The following is a 19,084-nucleotide window of genomic DNA, read 5'->3' as shown; positions in this document are numbered from 1 at the left end:
TCACCTTATGTTTCTAATTCTGGAGCTGTTCAATTCATGAATCATTGTGTACTCAAATTAACTCTTTAAAATTTTGTTATAGCTTGAGTTATCTTTTATTAGTGTTGAATAAATTTATTGCCTGGCTATATACTACAGTTTATTAATCCATGAACCAACTGAAGGACATCTTGATTCCTTCCAATTATGAATAAGGTTGCTATAGACATTCATGTACAGATTTTTGTGTGGATACATTTTACCAAGGAATGTGATTGCTGGATCAAATGTTAAAAGTGCGTTTAGTTTTATAAAAAGTCTTCCCAACTGTCTTGCAACATGGCTGTACTTTTTTTTATATTACTACCAGCAGTAAATGCAAGCTCCTGTTACTCTACATCCTTGCCAGAAGTTGATGTTGTCAGTGTTCTGGGTTTTGGTCATTCAAATGGAATATATATTGGTATCACAATATTGCTTTAATTTTCATTTTCCTGATGACTATGAAATGGCATATCTTTTCATACACTGATACGCCATTTATATATCTTATTTGTTCAGGTGTCTATTAACGTATTTGGCTTATTTTTACATTGGATTGTTTTCTTATTGTTGAGTATTAAGTGTTCTTTGTATATTTTGGATAATAGTCCTTTATCAAATGTGTCTTGCAAATATTTTCCTTTAGTCTGTGACTCGTCTTCCCATTTTCTTGGCATTGTGTTTAACAGAGAAGAAGTTTATAATCTTAATGATATCCAGTGTATCAGTTCTTTCTTTCATGGATTAGGTCTTTGCTGTTGTATGTAAAAAAGTCATTGCCATACCCAAGATCATCTAGGTTTTCTCCCGTATTATCTACCAGGAGTTTTTACATTTTTACATTTAGGTCTATCATCCATTTTGAGTTAATTTTGTGAAGATCTGTTTTACATTTTTTTTTTTGCATATGACTGTCCAGTTGTTCTAGTAACACTTATTGAAGACACTGTCTTGATTCTTGTAGCTTTATAATTAAGTCTTGAAGTCAGGTAGCGTCAACCCTCCAACTCTGTTCTTCTCTTTTAATCTTGTGTTGGTTATTATGGATCTTCTGCTTCTACATATAAACTTTAGAATCCATTCATCTGTATCCATGAAATGACTTGCTGGGATCTGGGTGAGATTGTAGTAAATCTATTGATCAATTTGGGAAGACCTGAGGTACTGACACATATTGTTGAACAGGTTCACAAATTTCTTGCTTCCATCAGGTTCCCTAGCCCCTGGCCTCCTACAAATCACCTGGCCCATTTGTCTCTGCTTCTCAGGCTTACCTCACTTTCCATTTCAGCTCTCGGTTCTTCCCATAAATGATCCATTAATCGAGTCAATAATCAATTCTCTGAAGTATTTTTTCTGTTGTAAATTCTTGAAATGGTTTCTATTCCCCTCATATGTTTCTTATTGATGCATGGATACAAGACATTTAGAACAATATAGGACCCATTATAATTTCTTCTCATATGATACATATAGACAAATATAAACCAAGTAGAAATTGATAAATCTGTAACTATTTTAAGTATGCAAAAAATACCACAGTCTGGGGCCAGCACTATGGCATGGTGGTCTGGGCCTTTGCCTGCAGCACTGGCATCCCATGTGGGTGTTTGTTCATGTCCCAGCTGCTCCTCTTCTGATCCAGCTCTCTGCTGTGGCCTGTGAGGGCAGTGTAGGATGGCTCAAATGCCAGGGCCCCTGTACCCATGTGGGAGACCCAGAGGAGGCTCCAGGCTCCTGGCTCCTGGCTCCTGGCTTTGCATTGGCCCAGTTTAGTCCATTGTAGCCATTTAAGGAGTGTACCAGCAGATGGAGGACCTTTCTCTTTGTCTCTCCCTCTCTTTGTATGTAACTCTACCTCTCAAATAAATGAGTTAAATATTTTTTTTTAAATACAGTCTTGCAAACACAATTGAAAAGTCTGCAAAGCTCTTCTAAATGAGTTTTGTGAAGTAAGATTTATTTATTTATTTGAAGATCACACACACACACACAATGAGAGATCTTCTGTCTACTGATTTACTCCCTATATCTCCTCAATGGCCAGGGTTGAGCCAGACTGAAGCCAGGAACCAGAAGCCTCAACTGGATTTCCCATGTGGGTGACAGGGGCCCAACCACTTGAGCCATCTTCTGTTGCTTTCATAGGTCGTTAACAAGGAGCTGGATTGGAAGTGGAGCTGCCAGGATCCAAATCAGCACCCAAATGAGATGCCAATGCCACAGATGGAATCTTTGCACACTATGGCACAACACTGGCCTGCCAAATGAGTTTTAATAGTAAGTTTATGGACAACTCATTTGATTGGAATTTTTTACTTGAATTGATATAAAGGTATCTATAGTATTTATATGAGGAGTCTTCAAAGAGTTAATGGCAAATACATATCACAAAAAACCTATGCATTGATTTCAGTTTATTTGCAGCAAAACTCATCTTTAATAATTGATTTATTTACTTGAAAGGAAAATACACATACACACACACACACACGGAGAAAGAGAGAGAGAGAGAGAAATAGAGAGAGAGAGAGAAAGAGATCAATCTTCCATTTGCTGGTTCATTGGTTCATTCCACGAATCAAATGCCTGTAATAGGGCTAGGACGGGCAGAAACCAGGAAATAGGTTTGCAGTTCAAGTTTCCAATGTGGGTGACAGGGACTAAGTACTTGAACCATCACTTACAATCTTCAAAGGTGAGTGGTAGTAGGAAGCTGGAATTGGAAGCTAAGCCAGGCCTCAAACCTAGATACTCTGACATAGAACATGGGTATTGCAAGGATGTTTTAATCAGTAAGTGCCCACCTGAATTTTTATTTTTAGTTCCATTTATATACTTTATTATATCCCACTTAGTGTGATTTTGTTTATGCATTTTATTACAGAAAAATTAATGTGTTTATTTTTTGGAGATTGACTCATCATCACTAGAGAAGTCATGTAATAAATGGGAGGAATGTGCACCTGCAAACTCAAAAAGATTCTGAGTTCAGAAATACATTGTTCCCAAAGGCTGAGGGAGTGGATTGTGTTGTTATATCAGATTTCAGAAAAAGAAAAAGTTATCTTTGAAACGAGGCTTGCAGAGTTGGTAGATTGGCAGAGGCAGGAGGAAAGGGCACGGTAAGTAAAAAAAATTATGAAGAAAAATGTGGAAAAAGGGAAAAATTAAGTACATGTGGAAAACAGAAAATAACAAAAGGGGATAATGAAGGGCAAATAAATAGGATGTAACCATTAAAATCATAAAATGTTGAATATTGTTATTAAGAAATGGAGAACCTTTTGAGAATTTTGAGTAGGCGAGTAGCTTAAATGGCATTTTACTAAAAAAGAACATTAAGTTAAGTGGCTGGCTTGAAGAGGAGAACTTTGGAAATGGGATACATTGAGCAGATTGCTGTAAGAGACAGGCAAATGAAAATGAAAGGAAGTAGTGGCATGCCAGTCAATGTACAAATATCAAATCTATAAGACATTATAATTGACTAGACATGGGGAAAGAGAAGAATATTTTTGATAATTAAGTTATCATCTGGGCAACTGAAAGAATAGTGCTACCATTAGCAGAAATATGCAAAGCCATGGGAGGAGCAACTTTTGGAGTAAGACAGTGCATTTAAGTTAATACATAGTAAGGACCCAAATTACTAAAGTCATTTGAAAATGATGGAATGGTTATGAGGGTGGCAAGAAAATATCTGCTTTGCTGTATCATTTAATGATTCATGAGGTTGTGAAGAAAGTAAGTTCAAACATGATCTTCATTTAAATTAGCAATCAGAAATCATTTCAGAACTGATGGGTTTGTTTTGGTAAAGCTCTTTAAAACAAAAGTCTTGCCAATGCTAGAATTTAAATGAATTGCTCTAAGAACAGCAATTCCTATTTTCATATTAACGATTCACTTCCCCAGAACATATGCCACAGTTTCAGAATTACAAATTGAATGAATATACAATTAGAAGAAGAAATTTCGAAGTGGTTTTGTGGTTTTGACTTCTTGTGAGTTGAGAATTACCCTTCTAAGGTGACAGGAAAATTCTTATCCTTCAAAAGTAGTCCACTGACTTGATACTTACTGCCTTCCTTTGTGCAATATCAATCACAAAACCACAATCATATTTTTTAATCTTTGTTCACATACCACTGAAACTGCACTCTTATTGAAACAGGTGCCCTTCCTTGATTATAGAGACGGTGTCTTACTGTTAGGCACAGACAATTTATGCATTTACAACTAGTTCATTTATGAAATGGGATTTCGTGGGGCTCTGATAAGTGGACATGAGACCCCTGTATTAGACTGGGAGGGCTGCTATAACAAGAACCTGAATGGCTTCAACAATGGGAATTTATTGTCTCAGTTTTGGAGGCTACAAGTCTGGGATCAAAGTGTCAGCAGGGTTTCCTCGGAGAGCTGGGGGGAAAGTTCTGTCCCACACCTCTCTTGGTTTGTAGGTGGTGGCCTTCTCCCCAGGTCTCTTCCCTTCTTCTTCCCTCTGGCATTTCTGTCTCTGTGCCCAAATTTCCCCTTTTATAAAGATACCAGTAATATTGTATTAGAGCCCTTCCTTACGGTCTCATTTTAACTTACCACCCTCTGGAAATATCTTATTCCAAATAGGGCAACATTCTGAGCCTCCTGGGGTTAGGACTCCAACTTGTCTCTTATTCAGGGGATACAATTCAACTCATAATAATAACCCATTATTATGGGGTGTGTCTGTGTGACTTCTGCACCGTAGGCCCCATTTCAACTTGGAGAAAGACTATTGGGTGTTTTGGGAACTCAGATCTACAGAGCACATGTGAAGGAACTCCTGGGTGGAAGGCTGGCACAGACTGTTCTTTCAGGAAGTAAAATTGATATGTAATTGAAAGATGATTATTTGTTCACTAAATTCTCTTTATTGTTGCAATAAAAAAATTCTCTCCAAAAAAAAAAAATAGAGCCTGGAAACATCCTTTTTTAAAAAAAGATTTATTGATTAATTTTGAAAGTCAGAGTTACAGAGAGGGAGAGACAGAGACAGAGATCTTTCATCTGCCAGGTCACTTCCTAGATGGCTACAATATCCAGTGCTGAGCCAGGCAGAAACCATGGGCCAGGAGCTTCATCTGTGTCTCCCACGTGGGTGGCAGGGGCCCAAACACTTGCATCATTTCCACTGCTTTCCAAGGCCATTAGCAGAGAGCTGGATTGGAAGTGGAGCCTCTGGGACATGAACCAGCTCCAGTATGGGATGCCAGCATTGCAGGTGGCAGCTTAACCCATCATGCCACAGGGTTGGCCCCCTGGATACATTCTAATTTCTACCTGAGTAAAAGCTATCACTTGATTACAGAAATTTTATGAGAGACTGCTTTTATTTTACTTATCATAATTAACTTTTAACTTTTTATTTTTTATAAGCTTTTTAATTTTATGATTTGAAAGGTAGAGTTACAGAGAGAGAGAGAGGGAGAGAGATTGGTCAATATTCCATCTACTGGTTCACTCCTCAAATGGCTGCAATGCCTGGAGCTAGACCAAGCTGAAGCCATGAGCCTAGAAATCCATTTGGTTCTTCACATGGGTGGCAGGGGCCCAAGTACTTGGGCCATCCTCTGCTGTCTCCCCGGGTGCTTTTAGCAGGAAGCTGGATTGGAAGTGGAGCACCCAAGCCTTGAACCAGTGATATTATGGGATGCCAGCCTTGCTGGCAACACTAAGCTGCAATATCAGCACCCATAATTAACTTCTAATTTTCTTAATTATAAATTTATAAATTATAAATTTCTGATGATAAGGCTTGGTCCAATGGCCAAGTTATAGTAAGTTTGTTTAATGAATGAGTTAATTAACAAATTGTGCGTGATATTCTATTCTGTACCATTGCATTATCATTTGGGGAGAATAGGAAAGAAAAAACAAATAACGGTATTACATACACTTCCCTAACTAGCATTAAAACAAAACAGTAGAATATTAGAACTTAAAGATTTTGGGGACCAGTGTAAGAAATTTAGTCCCTCCTTTTAGTATGGAGAATTAAGGTTCAAAGAGGTCAATGTTTCTGAGCTCAGAGCACAAATTAGTATCACACCCAGGAATAATGTGGCATAGTGGAAGAGCAGACATGCTGAAATGAGAGTTTTTAAATTTTTTAAAAGATTTATTTATTTGAATGGCAGAGTTACAGAGAGAGAGAGAGAGAGAGAGAGAGAGAGAGAGAGAGAGGTCTTCCATCCATTGGTTCACTTCCCAAATGGCCACAATGGCAGGGGCTGGGCCAGGCTAAAGCTAGGAGCCAGGAGCTTCTTCCCAGTCTCCCAAGTGGGTGTAAAGGCCCAAGCTCTTGAGCCATTTTCCTGATACTTCCTCAGGTGTATTAGCAAGGAGCTGGATTGGAAGTGAGCAACCGGGACTCCAGCCGGCACCCACATGGGATGGCATCTCAGGCAGTGGCTTTACTTGCTATGCCACAGTGCCAGCCCAGAAAGGAGTTCTGTTGCTGCTTTTGAAAGAGCAGTCATAGATCTACAGGTCAGCAGAGGGTTGACTGATCTCAGCAAGGCTAGAACGAGTGACTCTGTTGAGATTGACTCACTCATGTGTCTGGAAGTCAGTTGGGATTGACTGGGATGATTTGACTTTGTTCTTTGTGTCTCATTCTCTTTCTGGGATCAGTGGGCCATCTTGGGTAGAGGTCTCATGGCAATAACAAAGGGTTGAAAAGACAAGCCCAATTGTTGCAAGGACTTTCCAAACTTTTGATTATGTTATGTTGGTAATATTCTTTGGTAAAGTTAAGGAGTTGAGCCATGGATGTGGAGGGTGGTTGAAAAGAGTTGGGGCCATTGATCTACCAGAAATGATGAAAGATGGGGACTGGGAGTTAGAAGGTGGCTCTTGTGAAATGTGTTTGTCCTCCATCCCCAAAATAAGGTACATGTTCTTTTGTCTTCTCTGTGTAGCTTCATGAAAATTGGCTGTCTTCAGTTTCCTCCTCTATAAACAGAGATTAACAGAATCTGAATTGCAGATAATTGTGAAGAAAAAGAGATAAGAGATGGCATTTATAAAACATCTATCATGTAATTTATTTTGAATTTATGTTAGATCGCTTCCCTCTTCTCCTTCAGGGTACTAGTCCAGGCTGAACACACTTAGAAAACAAAAAGATTGTTATAAAAAAAATAAATATTGACATTGTGCATTCATATAGAGGAGAAATGAAACAAGGAAACATTTTTTTCTTGGCAAGAATTGGATATTCAACAAGGATTAGTGAAGACGAATGGAGAGTGTATTACAAGGGTAGAGGGGGATGGCATTAAATGAACAGTGGACATAATGTTGGAAGAAATAAATTTGGAAAATCATTTCTTGGCGGTGCTGTGTCACAGACTGGAGAAGAGGGCCTATCCCATGTAGGTTTTTAAAGAATGTGACAGATATCTCTCTTTACTTTCATCTGGTACCTTTTCTTTTCCTAGGATTCTTTACAGAATTGTAAAACTGGTAAGGGGACCCAAGAAGTTGAGATTAGAGGTGTTTCGTTTCTTGTGAATTTTCTTTTCCTTTCTTGTGAATTTTCCTGTTTATTTTAGTTTGCTACGAAAATATGTACTCATCTTTCCTCATTCATTAGCATTTATTGAGGGTCAGCTATGTGCAAAGCAGTATGTCTGAGGTGAGCAGACAGGGTGGTGGTTGGACATGTCTACGAAGGGTTTCTGAAATCATGGACCTGGATGGTCTGGATTTGCTCTCTTCTCCACTGTGCTGTCTCCTCTGCTCTTTTTCTCAGGCTCACCTCTAGGTTCTGAGTCAAGTGAGCTCTGTTGCCTTTCGTTTTCCATTTGAGTTTAGTCAATGGGGTATCCCAGCAGGAAGTCAGAGGCTAGGAGGAGTGTTTGGTTCCTGCTCTTCAGGAAGGATTGGCAGCAGTTGCTTTCCTAAAAGTCACAATTCCCTTGCAGGAGAGGCAGCCCTTTCCTGAAGCTAGGCCTACAGTTACAGCTTCCTTTGAGCTCCAGTAACTTCTTCTTCTCTTGCCCCTTGAGGACTAGAGGCCATAATAGCGTCCCATTGCTAGAAATCTTGAGGAGCACCCGGCTCCTGGCTTCGGATCGGTGCAGCGCTCCGGCTATGGTGGCCATTTGGGGGGTGAACCAATGGAAGGAGGACCTTTCTCTCTGTCTCTCTCTCTCACTAACTCTGCCTGTCAAAAAAAAAAAAAAAATCTTGAGGTGCTTCATCAGTGCTTGTTGGTTTTCCTGAATCTTACTCATACTTTTGTAGATAGTCCCTTCACTAAACCTCCAGTTACTCCTCATTATGCCATCTGTGTTCTGTCTGGGTTCTGCATTAGCAGGATGCTAGAGTCAGGTGCTGAACTAGGAAGTCAAACCCGGGCACTCCATTGTGGGGCACAGGCTTCTCAGTTGCTAGTCTAAATGCTTGCTCCATCATGCCTTATACTTCTTATCTAAATACCTCACTATCAATGATCTTTTCCTTTGAGTCTGTTGCCAAATCTTATATATTCAATTTCTCTATCTTTCTATCACTTTCTCTATTTCTTTCAATCATCACTATGACTTCAACTAAAATATTATTCTATGGTATTGTTTAAATAGACAATAGTTCACAAATTTGAATGTATGATAGCTTAATTCCTTTTTTTTCCCTCCACAACCAACCTCAACTTAGCTCATGAACCCATTTACAATTTTGGGCAGAAAATCATTCCTGTTAAGTCAAAGTTAACTCATGTGATCATATATTCCTACATGGAGTTGAGACTCTTAGATGGAGTATCAGAGAAGATTTTTTTAAAGAGTTATTTTATTTACTTGAAAGACAGCATTACAGAGAGAGGTAGAGACAGAAAGAGAGAGAGAGGTCTTCTATATGCTGGTTCGTGACCCAAATAGGCTAGAGATGAGCTGATCCGAAGCCAGGAGCCAAGAGCTTCTTCCTGGTCTTATGCATAGGTGCAGGGGCCCAAGGACTTGGCCATTCTACACTGCTTTCCTAGGTGCCTTAGCAGGGAGCTGGATCTGCAGTGGAGCAACCAGGACTCTAACCAGTGCCCATATGGGATGCTGGTGTTGCAGGCCAGAGCTTTAACCCACTGTGCCATAATACCAGCCACATCAGACAAGATTCTTTTTTTTTTTTTTTTTAATTTTTGACAGGCAGAGTGGACAGTGAGAGAGACACAGACAGAAAGGTCTTCCTTTTGCCGTTGGTTCACCCTCCAATGGCCGCCGCGGTAAGTGCGCTGCGGCCGGCGCACCGCACTGATCCGATGGCAGGAGCCAGGTGCTTCTCCTGGTCTCCCATGGGGTGCAGGGCCCAAGGAATTGGGCCATCCTCCACTGCACTCCCTGGCCACAGCAGAGAGCTGGCCTGGAAGAGGGGCAACCGGGACAGGATCGGTGCCCCGACCGGGACTAGAACCCGGTGTGCCGGCGGCCTAGTGAGCCGCGGCGCCGGCCCTAAGACAAGATTCTTGTCCTACGCTCTGCCTACTTTATTTCCTGTCTTGTCCTCTAACGGTCAGCCCCGGTTTATCAGTTTATGTGAAGCCATTCTGAACCACCTGAAGTTCCTGTCAGTTCAGTTAATCCTTTTCCCGCTTTGGTTAAAAAGATGAGTACTTTTTGTTGTGTAAGCCACATTTTCTTCACTTCAGATCAATGAATAAATGTGTACTGTCTTTGACCTCTCTATAAAAATTGATAAATACATGGCTTCCTAAAGCTCTGTGGAAGTAAGGTTTTTTCCCTTTTAGAGATTTACTCATCACATCAAATTGATAAATATTTGAGTTGTTGAGTTAGAATTGAAATTTCCATTTCGGATTTCAAACTCAGTGTCTCACTTACTCCTTACTATGACCCATGTACTTATTCATACAGCAGATATTTGTGGAATTCCTAAAACATTAATCCCTGGGCTGCAGAACTGATTTAAAAGGTCTTAGAATTCAGAGAAGGTGAGCATCTGGAGAGTTTGTGTATGACACAAATTGGAGAGGAATCAAACATTGGCGGAGTCCTAGGGCAGAGAAACATGCCGTGCCCTGGGATGGCAGGAAGGGCTTCTCAAAATGTAACCTGTAATCTTCGAGTAAAAGTAAGCCTTTCCCAAGTGAAGCAATTCTGTCTTTATTTACAATTTAGTATTTTCTTTTTTTCCTTAAGATTTATTTATTATTTGAAAGGCATTTGAGAAAGAGACAGAGAGAGAGAGAGAGAGAGAGAGAGAGAGAGAGAGAAACTTCCTTCTGCTGGTTCACTTCTCAAATGACTGCCATGGCCAGAGCTGGATCAGGCTGAAGCCAGGAGTCTGGAGCTTCATCAGGTTCTCCCACATGGGTGACTGAAATTCAAGCACTTGGGCCATCTTCTGCTGCTTTCCCATGCACAGTAGCAGGGACCTGAATAGGAAGTGGAACAGCTGGGACTTGAGCCAGTGCTTATATGGAATGCTGGTTTTGTAGGCAGTAACTTAACTCCCTGTACCACTACGGCAGTGTATTTTGTTTTTCATGAATTTTTGGCATTGATTTTGATTGTTAAAGATTTTGCATTACCATATTCATATTTATCTTGATTGCTGCATCTCTTTAGATATTATACCTACAATGAATGCCTTGCCCTTATAACCATAGCTTAATTCCTGATAATAATCACAAATTTGGAAAATAAGTAGAATTACCAGGAAGTGGTGAGTATAAATAAACCTTGATAAAGTAAAGGTTGTGAGTCTGGGGGAGTTGATCGAATGAAGATGGTTCAAAGATGGCACACATTGTACTGTGAAGTGATGTGTAACAGGCTAAAACTTGTGTGTACATATACATATACATACATATACACATACACACTTGCTCACCTGCATACACACCTCTCATCTGCGGTTTCTTTTTCTTTTCTTCTTCTTCTTTTTTTTTTTTTTTTTGACAGGCAGAGTGGATAGTGCGAGAGAGACAGAGAGAAAGGTCTTCCTTTTTGCCGTTGGTTCACCCTCCAATGGCTGCTGCTGTGGCGCATCACGCTGATCTGAAGCCAGGAACCAGGTGCTTCTCCTGGTCTCCCATGCAGGTGCAGGGCCCAAGCACTTGGGCCATCCTCCACTGCCTTCCCGGGCCATAGCAGAGAGCTGGCCTGGAAGAGGGGCAACCGGGATAGAATCCAGCGCCCCAACTGGGACTAGAAGCCGGTGTGCCGGTGCCGCAAGGCGGAGGATTAGCCTGTTAAGCCACGGCGCCGGCCTCATCTGTGGTTTCTTTCCCAAATGCCTGCAACAATCCAGGTCTCCCATATGAGTGACAGGGACCCAAATACTCATAGCCATCAACTGCCATGTCACAGGATCTGCCTTAGCAGGAAGCTGGGACCAGGGCCAGATCCCAGATTGGAACCCAGGCACTCAGATGTGGAACACTGACATCTTAACTGCTGGACTATATGCCTGCTTCTGGCTTTTAGTTTTTGAGAGCATTTCAGATTTGATTTTTGGAAATCCCTTTTTAGAGGACTGAGTGATTGGCAGCAACACTTGTAGCAGGGCAATAAACAAGAATCAATTGCATTAATTTATTTGGGATAATACAATATTGTAAATAGGTTTAACATTTTTTTTTTTTTTTGCTAATTATAGATGATGTTTTTTCTTTAAAGAATTCTTATTTGGCCAAGAATTACTCTGAGTATCATCCATCTTCTGATCTACTTTTAAATACTTGTTTCTCCAGTTAAACTATAAAGTGAGGATGAAGCTAACTTTACACCTCTACCACATAGTGTCTTATCTGATGACACTGCAGGAAGCCTCAGAGTTGATTTCATTTAGCGTCTCACCATATAGTCAAAAAAAAAAAAAAAAAAAAAAAAAAAGAAAGAAAGACAAAATAACTTCAAAAAGCCTGAGCAATAGAAAGTAGATCCGAGTCACTCAGGAATTGTCCCTCATATCCTTTACAAATTCCTTCCATCCCTAAAAAGGAGAAAGTTCTTCTGCAATATGAATGCCCAATTCTTTCTAATGTAGTTTTCTCATTTGTTGGCTTAGCCACAGCCTTCGACTCCATAAGGAGTAAAATGTTGATTTACATAATGAAGCAATCACCCTTGAATGACAATTTGTACAAGTATAGGTCAAACAGGGTTATGCCATCTTTCCTTATTTATGTCATGTTAATGTTGTGGTGAAGGTCTCAGAGTTCCTCTTGTAGGAATTAAAGGTATGAGAATGATAAAGGTCAAAATACTGATGGCATTTAATGTTCCCAATCAGTTTGCCCTGTGTCTTTAGCAAGAGTCATAGCTGTAAAAGTATGTAGTTGAAAAGAATAAAGCAAAGGCCATAGCAAGTTTGTCCTGAAAAGATACGAGTTACTTTGGAAGGTAATAAGTAATTTCATTTTGGCATTGACTCGTGGCCAATGTGGAGGTTATTGTTTAATAGATTTTTCTGAGTGTTTTCCTAATAGGGCATCTTATTTATGAACTTTATCATGCCAGTGTGCCTTGTTGTGGATTTCAGTGGACAGAGAAAGGATAGTTAAGAAGCCTGTTGTGACTTCGACCCGTGAGGCTTGTGCACTGTCGGCATGGTGGGACCACGATGTTCTTTGACAAGAAGCACCAGAGACAAGTTTCAGTGAACATGTCCGCTTCATTGATGACCAAGCATACCTTTTAAAGGGCTGGCAGAGGGGTGTAACTAATTCAAGGCAATACTAATTCTATAGGATGAAGCTGATATTGGAGCTGCTATGCTTCTCCAATCAGGTCACGTAGGCTATGGTATCTTTTCTGATGGGCCTGGGCCACACCCGCGAGCAGTTTACCCGATTGGCTCTTCAACACAAGATGGGAGTGGGGGAAATGTGCCTGGGGCTCCCACTTGCTGCCAAGGGTCAGGTTGTGGGGTCCTTCTCAGGAGGCATGGTGTGCTTTGCCCACTAAACCTCCTGCATGGGCAGGGCAGGCAGACTCCCTGCCAGGTACAGGATCACCCACAGCCTGTCTCTAGTTTGGTGAATAAAACCTTCCATAAGTAATTAGGAAATGCATATGTATGTGTAGTGTAAGTTGATTGTGTTTCTGTTGCCATCATTCCCTTCCCTCCTGCCCTTCTGTTTCTACTCTTCCTTTATTTTCTGCTAACTTGGCCAGTTGTCCTTCTCCAAAGTTTCAAATACTGTCCCCAGATCTTTCCATAAGTGCGTCTTTTTTGCTGATGGGTCTGTTCATATCTTCTGCCCATAGTTCATTGGGTTCTTTATTAACTATTGAGTTTTGAAATTTTCTTTTACATTCTGTGTACAAGGTCTTTGTCAGATATATACTTTTTGCTCCCTGCTGTAGTTTATCCTTTTATTCTCTGAACAGTGTGTTTCATGGAACAAAATATTTTAATTTTGATGAAGCCTAGTTATTAATTTCTCTCTGATGGGTTGTGTATTTAGTGGCATAGCTCAGATTTCTTTGCTTAATTCAAGTGTATTAACCTTTTCCTTTTGGTTTCTTTTACAAGTGTTATAGTTTTATCTATATATTAGGTCCATGATTTAGTTTGAGGTTTTTTTTTTTTTTTTTTTTTTGACAGGCAGAGTGGACAGTGAGAGAGAGACAGAGAGAAAGGTCTTCCTTTGCCGTTGGTTCACCCTCCAATGGCCGCCGCGGTAGCGCGCTGCGGCCGGCGCACCGCGCTGTTCCGATGGCAGGAGCCAGGTGCTTCTCCTGGTCTCCCATGGGGTGCAGGGCCCAAGCACTTGGGCCATCCTCCACTGCACTCCCTGGCCACAGCAGAGAGCTGGCCTGGAAGAGGGGCAACCGGGACAGGATCGGTGCCCCGACTGGGACTAGAACCCGGTGTGCCGGCGCCGCAAAGCGGAGGATTAGCCTGTTGAGCCACGGCGCCCGCCCAGTTTGAGGTTTTTTTTTTGTTTGTTTGTTTGTTTTTTGTCTAAAGCATATGTGTAAATTATGGTCAGTTACTGTTTGTATATGGAAATTTAACTATTTTAGCACTTTTGTTGAAGATAAATCTTTTCTTCATTGAGTTGATTTTGCACCATTGCCAAATATTAATTGAATATGTTTATGTTCTTTTGGATTTATTTTTCAGTTCCCTTACTCTTTCTCCTTTCTCTAATATCCTACTGTCTTGATAACAGTAACATCATACTAAGTCTGAAAAGTCAGGTACTGTATGTCCTCTAAATGTAACCTCTCTTTGTCTTTGAATTGCTTTTCCTTATGAATTTTAGAATCAGTTTACTTATATCTACCACACTTCAGGGTTTTTGATTGGGATTTCATTAAATCTACAGAAAAATTTGTTTGTTCTCCAGAGGGAAAGGACTGGAGATAGAAAAGGATCTTTTTTTTCCATTATCTGTATTTGAAAGAATGGCTATGAGAGCTCATTGCATCAGATGTAAGATAAGAACATCAACGACTTTAGTAGTCAAATGATTCCGACACTGAAAACCAATAGCAAAATTTGTGTTTTCAAGCAATAAATACTGCTACCAAGAGAATATAAGGTTTTAGATTTTAAAATGAAAATATAGCAAGAGTACAACTTATAGCTGATTAGTAAACAGATAATTGACAGATAAGAATATTGACAGATAAGAATCTGTCTTCTTTCCTCCAGTTTCTTCCTTCTCTTTTTTCCTCTCCCATTGCCATTCCCTTCAACTCATCTCCTTTTGTCTTTTGTCCCTTCTCTTGTTTTAGATCCAACTCTGCTTTCTCTCCTACCCCAGTCACAGTCTTTTCTCCAGAAGTTAAGATCCTTGCCTTTTCTCATGTTTTGCAAGACATAAAGGTAAAATTTGGTAATGTGAGTCATTGGTGTTCTCACAGGCTGGCCTTGGAGAGGTGGGAGTCGAAAATCCTGCATTCAGGAGAGGGGCTGTAAGGACATGGGATTGTTTGTACCATGGTTTGAATAGGGTTTGAGTACCCATCAGGGCTTCATATGTTGAAACTTAACAATGATTGTGAGGCATTAAGAGGGTTGAAATGTAAAAAAAAAATTATTATAATTTTTTTAGTTTTAAAACTTAACCATTTATTAATATTTTGCCGCTTCAAATACATACACACATGTACTATTTTTCCTTGAAACAGAGATATTAATATCATAAACTGAAGGATTTATGACAGTGACCATAATGTGGGGAAACAATATATATATTAACTAATGCAAGAGAAAACGTGTGATATTTGTCTTTCTGGCTGTGGCTTATTTTACTTGGCACAATTATCTCCAGTTCCATTCATTTTGTTGCAACAGACGGGATTTCATTCTTTTTTATGGCTGAGTTGTATTCCACTAATATTTCATAATATTTATATTTCTTTAACCAGTCATCAGCAACAGACATTTAGATTGATCCCATATCTTTGCTATTCTGAATTGAGCTGCTGTAAACCTGGAGCATAGGCATCACTTTCATATGCTGATTTTATTTCCTTTGGACATCTTCCTAGGAGTGGAACAGCTGGGTCATATGGTATATCTATTTTTAGGTTTCTGAGGATTGTCCATGCTGTTTTCCATAAGGGTTACACTAATTTGCATTCTCACTGGCAATGTATTAAAGTATCTTCTCTATAACCTCACCAGCATTTGTTAATTTTGATCTTTGGATAGTAGCCCTTCTAACTGGAGTGAGGTGATGCCCCATTGTGGTTTTTATTTGCATTTCCCTGATGACTACTAATCCTGAACATTTTTCAATGTGTCTGTTGGCCATTTGTATCTCATCCTGTTCATATAATTTGCCATTTGCCATTTATCAAGTGGATTGCTTTTTTGTTGTTGAATTTCTTGAGCTCCTTATGTATTCTGGGTATTAATCCTTTTTCAGATGTATAGCTTGCAAATATTTTCTTCCATTCTGTTGGTTACCTCTTCATTTAGTTAATTGTTTCCTTTGTTGTGAAGAAGCTTCTTAGCTTGATGTCATTCCATTTGTCTATTTTTATTTATTTTATTACCCATGCTTCTGGGGTCTTACCCAGGAAGTCTTTGCCTAGGCAAATGTCATGCAGTGTGTCCCCTGTGTTTTTCTCTAGCTGTTTGATTATCTCAGTCATAAGTTTAATATTTGATCCCTTTTGAGTTGATATCAGTATAGGGTACTTCTGCATGTGATAATCCAGTTTTCCCAAGACCATTTGTTAAAGAAACTGTCCCTTTTCCAGGGAAAAATTTAATCTCATGTGTCAAAAATTACAAAGTTGGTTGTAGATGCATAGATTAATTTCTGGAGTTTCTATTCTGTTCCATTGGTCTACCTGTTTATTTTTATGCCAGCACAAAGCTATTTGTAACAGCCTTGTAGTTTGTCTTGAATCTGGTATTTTGATACAAGAGAGTAGAAACTTAATCAAACTATGATGTGTAGGGGTGGGGTCCTTGGGCAGTGATTCAGATTAGAACTGTCACAATTGAAGAATCCTCTAGCTTTACAAGAGAAGAGAGCACAGACAGACCCAGACATGCACCCCTTCTGTTTCTCTCTGTCTTTTAAGATTTACTTCTATATTTGAAAGGCAGAGTCAGAGAGAAAGGGACACACACACACACACACAATTTTCCATCTGCTGGTTTATTCCACAAATAGCTCTATAGGCTGTGGCTGCGCCAGGCTGAAGCCAGGAGCCTGGGATTCCCTCTGGGCCTCTCAAGTGGGTGACAGTGGCCCAAGTACTTGGGTCATCTTTTGTTTCTTTCCTTTAGGTGCATTAGCAGAGAGCTAGAGTGTAAGTGGAGAAACTAGGACCAAACTGGTGCTCATATGGATGCCAGCATCACAGGCAGTGGCTTAACCCACAGTGCCACAATTCCCTCCCCACCCCCATCATCCCACTGCCCCATCTCCTGCCATGTGATGCTCTGTTTTTCCTCGAAACTCTGCCACCATCCGATGAGGCCTCCAGGTCTTGTACCCTAGAACTATAGGCCAAAATAAACCTCTTTTCTTCATAAAGCATTGTGTCTCAAGTTTTTTTATTATAGTAGTAAAAAACAGACTAATACAGCTTACTTTCTTGTCCCATTTTTTTTCTCTATGTTCCCTAAGTCTTTTAAAAGTCAGTCAGTTTGCACTGTTCATATTCAAGTGTTATTGATAATTACCTTATATGATTAGTTAATCTCTGGTTCCCATGTGTTGATCACTTGTCATTATTTACCAAGATGTTGAACATTTATTTATTCTTAATAAATGCCATGAATGAATGAAATGAAGACATGATTAAAAAAAAAAGGCAAGTAGAATACCTGGAATAGTTTTCAAGTTGAAAAAATATTTAATTAATATTTGCCAATGTATTGAGGCAAAGAATGCAGAATAATGACTTATTAAAAATTCAAACTGGAGGCATATGTTTGGCTTAATGTTAAGACACTGGCGGCCTGTATGAGGGTGTCTGGGTTTGATATGAGGCTCCACTCTTGACTCCAGCTTCTTGCTAATGCAGACCCTGGATCGGAAGTGGAGCAGATGGAAGACCTCTCTCTCTCTCTCTCTGTCTCTACCTCTCTGTGTAACTCTGTCTTTCTAATAATTAAATCTCAAAAAAATAATGCAGAGCCTGAAAGGCAGCAGTGATGGGGTAATAGGGTTCTTGCCATCTATGTGGGAGAACTGGATTAAATTCTTGGCTCCCAGCTTTGACCCCAGCTCAGTCTTGACCACTGTGGTCAGTTAGGGGACTGAACCAGTGGATGGGAGCTCTATCTCTGCTTCTCTCTCTCTCAAGTTAATAAATAAAATTTTAAAAAGAGAGGCTGACATTGTGCTGTAGTGGGTTAAGCCATGGCCTGCAATGCTGGCAACCCATTGGGCACAAGTTAGATTCCTGGTTGCTCCATTTCTAATCCAGCTCCCTGCTAATGTGGCTGGGAAAGTAGCAGAAGATGGTCCAAGTGCTTGGGCCCCAATACCTATGTGGGAGACCTGAAAGAAGATCTTGGCTCCTGGCTTCAGCCTGGCCAAACCCTGGCTGCTATGACCATTTGGGGAGTGAACCAGCTGATAGAAGACATCTCTCTCTCTTTCTTTCTTTCTTTCTTTCTTTCTTTCTTTCTTTCTTTCTTTCTTTCTTTCTTTCTTTCTTTCTTTTTTTACAGGCAGAGTGAACAGTGAGAGAGAGAGACAGAGAAAGGTCTTCCTTTGCTATTGGTTCACCCTCCAATGGCCGCCGCAGCTGGCACACTGCAGCCGGCGCACCGCGCTGATCCGAAGGCAGGAGCCAGGTGCTTCTCCTGGTCTCCCACGGGGTGCAGGGCCCCAGGAGTTGGGCCATCCTCCACTGCACTCCCTGGCCACAGCAGAGAGCTGGCCTGGAAGAGGGGCAACTGGGACAGAATCCAGCGCCCCGACCAGGACTAGAACCTGGGGTGCCGGTGCTGCAGGCAGAGGATTTGCCTATTGAGCCACAGCGCTGGCTGAAGATATCTCTTTCTCTCTCTTTGTCTCCCCCTCTTTCTCTGTAACTCTGCCTTTCAAACAAGTAAGTTAATTAAAAAAAAAAGTTTAAAAAGAACAAATTTGGCTATAGGTGCATAGAACAGATGAAAGAACAACAGTGCCATTTTCCAGAAAGTTGGTAAGTCTACTTTATATTCTCTAAATATAGTCTCAGTGGAAATAAATACAAGGAAGCGACTGAGTCACTCATGTAGAATTAAGTAATATTTATATTAATATATAGTTCCTAATTTAATATCTATTTATGAAAATAAACCTTTTCAAGAGACACTTATCATCAAAGTGTTAGATAAAAATTTCTCATCCTTAGGTGTGAAGCACTTTGATAGATACATGATGAAAATAGCATATTGAGGTCGGCGCCGCGGCTCACTGGGCTAATCCTCCGAGGCCTGCAGTGCCGGCCCCCCGGGTTCTAGTCCCGGTTAGGGCACCGGTTCTCGTTTGCTCCTCTTCCAGTCCAGCTCTCTGCTGTGGCTCGGGAGTGCCGTGGGGGATGGCCCAAGGGCTTGGGTCGCTATACCCTTACAGAAGACC

This window comes from Lepus europaeus, chromosome 10 (genome assembly GCF_033115175.1).
Source record: "Lepus europaeus isolate LE1 chromosome 10, mLepTim1.pri, whole genome shotgun sequence".
Classification (NCBI taxonomy): Eukaryota; Metazoa; Chordata; class Mammalia; order Lagomorpha; family Leporidae; genus Lepus; species Lepus europaeus.
This window is presented reverse-complemented; position numbering follows the sequence as displayed.